The sequence below is a fragment of the Rousettus aegyptiacus genome, unplaced genomic scaffold (assembly GCF_014176215.1).
Source record: "Rousettus aegyptiacus isolate mRouAeg1 unplaced genomic scaffold, mRouAeg1.p scaffold_m13_p_2, whole genome shotgun sequence".
NCBI lineage: Eukaryota > Metazoa > Chordata > Mammalia > Chiroptera > Pteropodidae > Rousettus > Rousettus aegyptiacus.
This window is the reverse complement of record NW_023416295.1, coordinates 59,816,290-59,827,011: the sequence shown is the minus strand read 5'-3', so window position 1 is coordinate 59,827,011 and position 10,722 is coordinate 59,816,290. Positions and strand designations below refer to the sequence as shown.

Here is a 10,722-nt window from a genome sequence, read left to right as displayed (position 1 = left end):
AATCATATCTACCAAAACTTCATGGTTCCAAAATTGAAACAATTTTTTGTTTCCTGATTCAGCATGGAAATCTGATGTTTTTCCCTTCCTTGGATGATTTTGTGATACAATTGAGTGCACAGAATACATTAGAATACATTTGCAATTTATGTTAAAGATTCCCTTTTTGTATTTGGGTACAAATGTTCAGAGGCTTTGTATTAAAAAATAGTAAGAAAATAGAAATGGAAGTGCTAAAGTTTTCATTAAATAATAAGAGATGAAATAGTTTGAATAATAACATGCCTAATGATTTTGGGTTATTTCATGGAAATGAAATATGCAGTGGAAGAGTTAAAGAGAGACTATTGAAGTTGGGTTTACAGTCAAATATAGAGAAAAATCATTATGTGTCAGGAATAGAATTTCATTATTGGAGACAAAAGAATAGTCTCAGGACAGCTGAAAGAGGAAATTCTGCATTGTGTTCATGAAACCCTGAACAGAGGCCTCCAGGGAAAAGAGAAAACTCCACAGAGATTGCCAACATTGAGTGGGCCCAAAATGACCGAGGACATGGCATGTGGATTTAAAAAAGAAAAATGTTTTGAGTGTGCTCAGGTAAAGTCCTCTCTGCCAAAATGAAATTCAAGTATGAAGAACAATTCCCCAATGAGCAATGCTACAAATTGATTTTTAAGACCCCTTCCAACTGTACATGAATAGAAAAGAGCAGTTGAAGTCGTAGTTGGAATTTTTCCAATTGTATTGGTAACTTCCCTATGAAAAAAAGCACATCAGTGGGAACTGTCAGCAAATAAACTGCACAGGAATATTTTAGATTGACATTAAAAGGTCATATAAAATCTTAGTAAAGTTCTTCTGACAAGCTCTTGCAAACTGTGCATATTTAGGATAGCATAAAATAATATAAAATATTGAATATTAATTTTAATTATTATTGCTAAATTGACTTATTCGATAAATTTAAGTTTTTAAGATGAAACATCGAGTAATTAAGATAAGCAAATTAGAACCTTTTTTGTAATAAATTACTCTTGGTTTCAATTGTTTAGCATTTTATTCAAAAGATTTAGCCAACTAATAATTGCACAATTTTGTTTAATGTATAATAAGTTACAGAATCTTAATTTTACATTTTTTTACTTTCTACTTTTTAGTACTTCTTTAATTTCTTCTTGCTAACTCTGTGAAGTGGCCAAAAGCAGGAATAACAAGAAAAGTAAAGAGGAAGAATCCACAGGGTGTAGGTAATCCATAAACAGGCTAATTGGTCCCTGGATAATTTCTGATTCTCTTCAACAACATGCAATAGAGGTTTCCAGAAAAATGAAAATATTTTATTTACATATGTTCAAATTTTGTTTTCAAGAATAGAAGTACTTATCAGATGGGTTTAAAATTTTGATCAGTATCTCTAATACATACCTACGTTATAAATATCTGCACATTGCCATCGTATGCCTTACCATGCAGTTGTATTTCCATTCTCTCTTAACTGAACAAAATCCCAATTAATCCAGCACTGAAATAGGAAGTAAAAACCATCTATTCTGCTGTCTCTTATTTTTCTTTTGTATTTTGTAATTTCGGTTCTGTTCTTTTAGTGACAAGGTGTATGACCTTGTTCAATTACTTTATCATTATTACACAAAAAAGTTTTTATTTCTTAAATAAGAATATTCTACAACATTAATGTGTACATATATTCACAAAAACATTTAAAAGGTGCCTATTTCAAAAAAAGGGGGAAAAAACCATCATGCTTTGCCATTAAAGAAACAGAGGCAATAATTAAATCACAATTCTTGCTTTAAGAAGCTAACATTTCAGTAAGAGAGAAAGGTTGTAAAGATGAATAAATATAATTTAAAAATCCTACAATTTTCACTTAAAAATGTCGAAACAAAATACAATGCATATTAAGAGATAACTTCAACTTGGAAGGGGGATGCAAGAATGCATTATGAGGAAAATAATATTTGATCCGGGTCTCCAGAATTGTTAAAATTTTGACATGCTGGAAAGTAAAAACTTGTAGGAAATTACAAAGAATGGAAAGAAGATATAAGCTGTGGAGTTAGGAAGTACAGGGAATTTTTAGGAAACTGTGCACTGTGTTTGGTTGGAACATTTAGTGTATGTAAATAAGTCATTGAATGCAAGTTGAAAAGGCAAGACAGAACTTTGAAGTTCAGAGAGAACATGATTTGATAGTGAATATTTTTCCAGCAAAGTGGTCGTTCTTTAGAAATATTTAACTGAATACAATATAAGGTATTAATAAAGAAAAGAGGCTTTAGATGGATAAAATTAGTCAAGAGGTTATTTCAGAGATCTTTTTGAAATGCAATGGCTAACTGAACTAGCATGTTAGTAATAAAAATTATAAAAAGGGAACAGATATAAAAAATATTTCAACTATAAAAAAATAGACAACTTCGAGTCTAAATAGGCATGTTTCCCAGGTAGAGAGAGAATCAAAAGACTACTAATATTTCAAGTTGGTTGAGTGGAAGATAGTCCCATGAAATGAAATAAAGAAATCCAAGGAGGCATAATATGTAGCCAAGTTATCTGTAATTCTACATGTTGACTTTGAAGTTCTCATAGCTAACCAGTTGGTCACTGAATAATGTATAATTAGGTTTTCAGAGAGAATTTGAGGTTGAAAATTATACCTTTGTTTAAACTATAAAAACAGATAAATTCATTAAGGAAAATAGGTAAAGAACAAAGAAATAGTCATAGAATAATGCCAAATTTAAAAGTTTAAGAACAAATACTGGCCACAGATTAAACATAGCCAGAGTGCTTAAGGTATCAAAAGAAAACAAGTAATAAATGGCTCTAGACACAAATAAAAGAAAGAAAAAGACATTTGTATATTTTCTGTGTGGCAGAAATTCATAGCAGCTAAAACAACAACAATAAAACTCACATTAGGTTAGAGAAGTCTCATGGAGTTGGAGTAGCCAATGCTAAATTTAAACTCTTGATCTCTGCCTAGACTTTTATGGCTAATAAGATTTAGAATCAAAACAAAGGTGTGCTAAGAATTTTAAGCTTGGATGATGGGAGCATATTGATGCTATTAGTGAAAACATGGATGTGAAAATTTGCTAAATATCAACACAAATCCTTTGATCTTTTAAAAATAAAATCTCAACTGTCTATGATGATTATGATTACTACTTATTAGATCACTAGGAAATCCCTCTGAATGTTACCTGCAGCTATATAATAATATATTTATTTTATAGTGAACTCAATATGGTTACATTACTTCACATCCCACTTGAAGTCCCAGACCACTTGACCCAATATTTAGTGCATTTATTTAAGGATAGATCTTTGAAAGTCTATTCCTTGTAAATATATTCTTGGCTTGCAAATATATTTTGGGTTGTCTCTGTGGCCTAGAGTAAAATCTGGGGCTTAAGAATGGGATGTGGTGCACAGGGCTTATCTACACAGACAGGTTCTGAGTGAATAGAGTTCTATAGGTTTCATTTGTTGAAAACTCTAGTTTAATATCAACAGAATTTTACAGCTTCTCTGATATAAAGGATTTAAGGACATAGAAAAATCCCAATGGTTAGGAAAGGTTTAAAAATGAAAAAGATATCTGGGACCTTTTAGACCAAGACCATTTTAAGACTATTATACTTCCTGGATAACCATTGTAATTGCATGTTTTAGTGGCTTACAAACACTAGGAATGGTTTTGTATTAGAGATCTATTAAACAGAGATCAATGAAGAACTATTCTCTACTTGTGTATATGTGATGATATGAGGGTGCAACATATATTCTTTTAGATTTCAAAGATAAATATATGCCTAGCTATTTTTTGTTTGGCATATTTCACTGTTGATTTTCCATCTTTAATAACTATCCATGTAGAGCACTGTTTATAGCTCTATCCTAGAAGGAGCAGAAGTCACTTGAAAGATTATTTCTGAGCTGTGACTGTATTAACTTGATTGCAACACAGAAGTATATATGATAGAATTAATTTACTTTCTAAAACTTTACAGTATGAGGAATAAAGATATCTGTACCCATAATGGAAAATCCCAGTTCCATTTTATGCTCTGAGTTGTACCCTTCAGTGTTTTGTACTTATACCCATCATCCTCATCAAGCACACCTCTGAGCTCATGACTGTCTCATTTTTTCCTCATTGCCATATGATTTAGACATATTCCAATTCAAAATCTTTGATAAAATATAACAAAAGGTTTATTGATCATTTTCTGAGTGTCAGGCATTGAAATGAGCATGTAAACAAACAAACAAGCAAAAGAAAACACTCATTTAATTCTCAAAATATGCCATTGTAATAGACTCGGACTCCTTTTTGGATGCCTGATGGTAGACAGCTTTCAAGCCCCACCTCTCTTCTTTACCTTACATCTAGGTAAGCTGATAAGAAAGCCCAGGTACTCTCTCTCAATTTACTCAAGTTGTCCAAAGATACATACCGAAGGTTGGGTGAGATCTCTCTTTAAACTCAGACTGTCTGGTTTCAGAGCCTGGGCCTTAACTGCTATATAACCTGCCTCTCTAATTTCTTTGAATGGAAAAGGATTTCAGAAGAACATTAATAATCACAGTATTATACTCGAATAAATTAAAATATATTAGGATAATAAATGAATAATGTGAGCTTATAGGTTCAGTATAATATTATATGGACAAAAACATTCTTTGTATTAATACCTGTATTTTATAATTAAAATTCTATGTAGGTGTGAGATATTCATGGCTAATTTAGCTCTCAATAATAAAAACATAAGTAAATAAAAGTACTTTGAGGCTCAAATGACTTTCACATATTACTATTAGCTGTCAGTTTAAATTCAGTTCTATTAATTTATTAAGCATGCATATCTTTAAAGGTACAACTACAATAAATTTATTTTAATGATCTCATAATTTGTCACCTGTGTCAAAATATTTTAATGACATAAGATTCTAGCTTAGATGATTTTTTCTTGCTTTCTGCTTTAGCCGCTCATCTTCAACAGTCAACACAATCCAATCTTCACTTGCGCTGTTAGAATTGACACTGGAATCTGCAGCAGTATTTGTCTTAATCCAATATTTGTCTCATTCTCAGTTCTTACTCTCAGTATTTACCTTATTCCCGAGTGTTTTAATTTTTGTATTTGTTATATGCCTTTTCTTTTCTCAAAGACTCATCTTATAAGGTTTTCCCTCATTACATCTGTAAATGAAGGTGAGCATATGCATGCTTAATGTGGGACATTGCAAAGTTTCAAATAATGACTAGATGAGCTCAGCAGGTGAATTCAGAATTACAAAGTCATTGCTCTCAACTTTTATGAGTTTAAATAGCAGTGATGAATAGTCATGGTGTATGGGCTTGGCTAGATCTCAGGCCTGGAAAAAAGGTAACTTTATAGATAAGTTGATTAAAACAGCTTTAATTTCAATCTCATTTCTTCTCTCCCTTGGTCCCTCCTTCCCTCTCTTCTTCCCTCTTTCCCTCCCTCCTTCCTTTCTTCCTTGACTCTTCCTTTTTTCTCCACATCTAAAAAAAAAACACATTCTCAGGAGAAATTTCATACTGGATTATTTAAACTATGCTAATACAGACAAAGAGAAGAGGAAACATTTCAAATATCACACATTAAACAGTTAGCATTAATTAGTAGAATGGCAGTATAAAAGAAGTTCTTTGTTATTTTTAAAAATATTGGATTTAGTATAAAAATAAAGTAATAAAAGAATAGCTTTGATGGCATAGGACTTTTGATCATGATTTATGCTAAAGAATTAAATAACTTTAACAAATATAGTATATATTGAAATATAAAATAATTTGGTGAATTTATTCTTACTTTAAAATTTGAATTTAGTTTTCCTCAAAAAATGAGTGACTAAAAGCAGAAATAAATGTAATATGTGTGTGTCTGTGTTTGAGTAAAAAACTTCTTTTTACCTTGATGGGCATAATTCAGTAGAAAAAAAATAATAAGGCAGAAGTAAAAGAGTTGAATTACTGGCAGGAGATAATTTTCTGATAATCTTAAAGAATTTACTCAGGGAAAGAAGAAAGATGACATCCATGAATATCTAATGAAGAACATGAGTACTTCTATTGAAAATAAAAAGTTTGACTTATAACATATAACATAGTTAAACTCCACGGTTGGAAAGAAATTAAATGTTTTGTTTTGTTTTGTTTTGTTTTGTTTTATATTATATGTTATTCAATGAGAAATTAAATGGATCCAGGTAAACTGAGTTTAAACAGCATCACTGATTAAATATATATGGAGATATTTTCACCTTGTATTGGTTGTAAAATGATGGAGAGAACTGAATCCAGAGACCCAAAAGTCACCCTAGATTGTTCTACTAAATCTCCATAGTGAATTACTCAGATTTAAGAAAGGTACTGTGGTGGATTTCTATGTCATAAAACAAGATATCCTCTCTATTCAAACCTCCAACACCTCCTCCTTCATCCTCATCTTCCAATGATGTATTTCAGTGAGAAAACTGATGCAAATAGAACGCTCAAGAACTGTTGTTCTAAGCCATTGATTGCAAGTGGGTAGATATTGTCAAGATTACTTTAAAGTTTTTTATGTGTAAGAAGTGCACTTTCTTCTACTCAGCTTGGAATTGGAGAATGAATAAGAGAGAAGCTTAGTGGATAATTTCTGGGAAATGGGGTCGATAGGGAGATACATATTCAAACACTTCTGGAGTTGAATAATGAGGGAAAAAACACTGAATAAGAAACTAAAGCGTCAAATAGAGATAGAAACTGTGCAGTATATAAGGAGGACTCAAGATTATATACCTCCTTTGCGATTTCCTAAAGATTGAGAGACCAACATTGTTGACAATTTTTCTGTTAACTTTGTATCTCATCTAGCATGCTTATTTCTGGGTCTAACAAGTGTTACTTATATCAACAGATGAAGCTATAATAGGTCAGTAGTCAGCAAATTTTGGGTTTGTGCTTTCTATCAGCTCAAACAAATTTTGGAGTACACTTTATAAATATTTATCATCCATTGCTATATTAAACATATTTATATTATAAAATAAACAAAAATGAAATATAGAAAGGAGTAGAAAAAAATGTGTGACTGTTTGCTCTCCAGTAAGTCGTCTTCCTATCATATCTCTTCCCACACCAACAATGTGCATATCTGACTTTGAAGACCATTAATTTAGAGCAAGGGTCAGCAAACTACAGATTGATTGCCAAATCTTTCCTACCACTTGATTTTGTACATTTCAGGAGTTAACAATGCTTTTTACATTTAAAATTTTTTACATTTAAAAATTTTACGTTTTAAAAAATCAAAAGACAAATGTGATTTTGTGACACATGAATATTATATGAAATATAAACAAGTTTATTGGTACATAGTAACATTAATTTGCTTATTTATTGTCTATGGCTGCTTTTGGGCTATAGTGGCAAAAAATGAGTAGTTGTGACAGAGACCATATAGCTTATTAATGTACTATCTGATTCTACAAAAAATGTTTGCTGATCTTTTATTTGGAGAATAATGTCATGCTTCATATAGATTCCTCCTCTTTAGATTGCACAAGCTACCTTTACATTCAAGAATTTTCTCATCAAATTAATAATTTTTTTGCTTATCTCTATTTCCTATATTCCAGAGCTGACACTCAATTCAGATAATCCCAAAGGTTGATAAAATGTTGATTCTTGTATGAAATTGGTGCTTACTTTAAACAAAAATATAGAAAAATAACCAAGAGCAACTAGAAACCTTAGTTCATTGCAAAAAATGTTACCCACAATTTCACTGTACTTTTCTGTGCCTCTTCTGATTTATTATCTACCTTTCTCACCTGATCTTCAGAGAAGTTGACCTGCAAGGTGGACATCCTTGCCCACTTTACCTTCTTGTTTTTGACCAATGGATAACAAGTAATGACAGAAGACTGGGCAAAAGACTATGTATGTGTTTCCTATTTCCTTCTGTAGGCTGCCTGCATCCATGCCCTGGGCTGAGACTATGGTATAAAGGAAGCTTTGTAGTTCATCATTTCTTTATATCTTTTAATCTAAAACCTACCAATACACATTTTAATTGTGTCATATATTATTTTTAATGTTGCACCAAACCTACTTTTTTAAAGTATATATTTTTTAGGAAATGTTTACTAATTTTCTATTTGAAACTGTTAAAGAACTGATTCTCAAACTGAGCTTCCACAAAATAGAATATGATAAGTATCAATATGTATAATTTCTTTTAAAACTTACATAATTTCAAAGTTTCTTCCTTTTATAATGTTTTGGATTTTACCCTCATTTAGAAAATGTTTGTCAGTACTCTTTATAACAAAAGTCTGCATGCAAAATGACCAGAACTTATTTAAAATGGACATGTATAGATAGATATTAATATCCATATGCCTTTCTTATTATGTTTCATATATCGAGACAGATTAAAATGATGAAAGAAATAAAATTGATTAGAAAATTGATTGATTTACTAATAGACTTTATGTTCCATAAATGCCACATGTCCGATGAGTGTAAGTCTATGAGAAGACTATGCCATTATCTAATCATGTGCTAGATCAGATGTTATAGTGATGATAAAGCTCAGTCTAATATCTCTATATTTCATATACTACTTAGAAAAAAATTTTCTTGGAATAGAATTTTTCTTGAATTGGCTAAAAAAAGTCATACAGTCCATGAAGCCATCTGCAGTACCATCTGGGAAGGGATTTAACAATCTGGAAAAATAGTCTGTGGTGGAATCCTTTGCACTCACTGTGGTGGACAGCACAGACCAGTTGTGTTTTAACAGATGTGAAAAATCTTTTGCAAGTTGCCTATTATGCTTTCATGGATTCAAATGAAATAAGGTAACTAATTTGGTCTATAAAACCAAAGATAAAAGATACAAATTCTATGACTACAATTTTTATTAGTCCTTCAAAGGATACTACATACCTACAAAAGATTGTTGAAATACTTTCAATTAATAAAGCCATTGACATATTGATATGTTAATAAATGTCTATTGTATTTATGAAAATAGCAAGAAAATCACCATCCAACAAAGTTACAGCTAAAATATGAAGTTAATTTCAAATTTTTAAAGTAGCGAATGACTTAAAATTATCTTTTTAAAGGGCCCAGACATAATAGGAAAAAGTTAGCCTATAAAACACAATTGCAGACAGGTTTTCAACTAGAGAACTGATATTAAAAATATTTGAACATGTGATTTCTACCTTTTCTAACAAATTTTCAGATATTTTATTGTTTTTGTTTTTACAATAGTCTATCATTCATATAGAATAGTTTCTTTTAAATATGAACAATCTTTTTAGCTAATAAAATGAAAAAACAGCACAGCAGAAAGAAAACACCAAGACAGTCTAGACTCAGCCTTCTGCTTTTATATAGCCTAACAACCTTCATTTATTGACAAGCTGTCTCTACTAAATCGTATTTATGAAGTAGACTGTTTCCATTTCTATTTTATAATTGAATTTTTATATTCCTGTGACACTAATATATCCATACTTTTAAAAAATATTTAATTCAAATATTATATTCTAAACACTGAAATAAACAAATTTGACTGAATATACGTTTCTTTAAAAGATTAATGCCCTTATTATTATTATTTTTTTTAATTTTTAGTGATCACACATCTGCCTTGATTGTAAGCAGTAGGCAGGACACTTGGAGCAATAGTAAAATATTAATTTACAAAAGCAAGGATTCAGTGAATCTGCCTTGTTGGAAACTTTGGGAGTTCATGCATAGATGCCAACCCAAAGGAGCAGGAAGAGGACTGCAAAGCTCATGAAGAGTGAGGCCATCAAGGAAACGAGGAGCAATTCGTAGGTATCACGAGTGTACTTGGTGGAGATGACCTCATAAATGAAAAGCCAGGCAGTGAAGAACATGCCAATGTCCAAAAGAACTACAGTCAGATGAGGGGAAGACAGTCATATTCACTAGACTGGTGTATCTGCTCATGACCTCATGTTCTAATTTGCTGAGTTAAGGGTAAAAACTTATGCCTTTAATACAGTAATTCTACTTTAATAAAACAATCCACACTAAAATGCAGACATGTCTGTGGAAAATGTAAGCATTATTCAACATTTAAAATATTTGTTCAAATGATCACACAATAATTACAGAATATCAGAATAAACAATAGATTGAAGAACCATAAAAAATTGAAAAATTATATCTAACAGACAATCATGGTTATTTTTAAAATTTATTTTCTTCAGGATTTTTCCTTCACACAATCTAATTTAAACTATATGTATAATTTTCCAATATGCTTCTTTTACAAGTTACACAATTTTTATAAACAATTTAAAATGACTGCACAATATCCTAACTATATTAATTTTCATAACTTCACTTAAACACGTTTTCTTACTAGGCTATAACTTTTTTTGCCTTTAATAGAGAAAGATAAGATATGATCTAATTTCCTTCTACTTGAGAATAGGTTCAAAAAATTTTAATGTTTTTCAACAATGGAATATCATGCAGTCAGTATCATTGACAGTGTAAATAAATATTTCTTTATAAGAAAATAGGTTTATTAATTAGAGTAGATTTGCATTATCCTCACATTTAACTTGTATAATTTCAAATATAACATCAAATAAAAACAAAAATTGTATTTTTGTTAATACAGCTTC

At 30.7% G+C, this 10,722-nt stretch overlaps 1 pseudogene; it reads right to left on the bottom strand.

The window, feature by feature from the left end:
* Positions 1–9,810: 9,810 nt before the first annotated feature.
* On the bottom strand, positions 9,811–10,045 carry LOC107513420 (annotated as a pseudogene).
* Between the last annotated feature and the right edge of the window lie 677 nt (positions 10,046–10,722).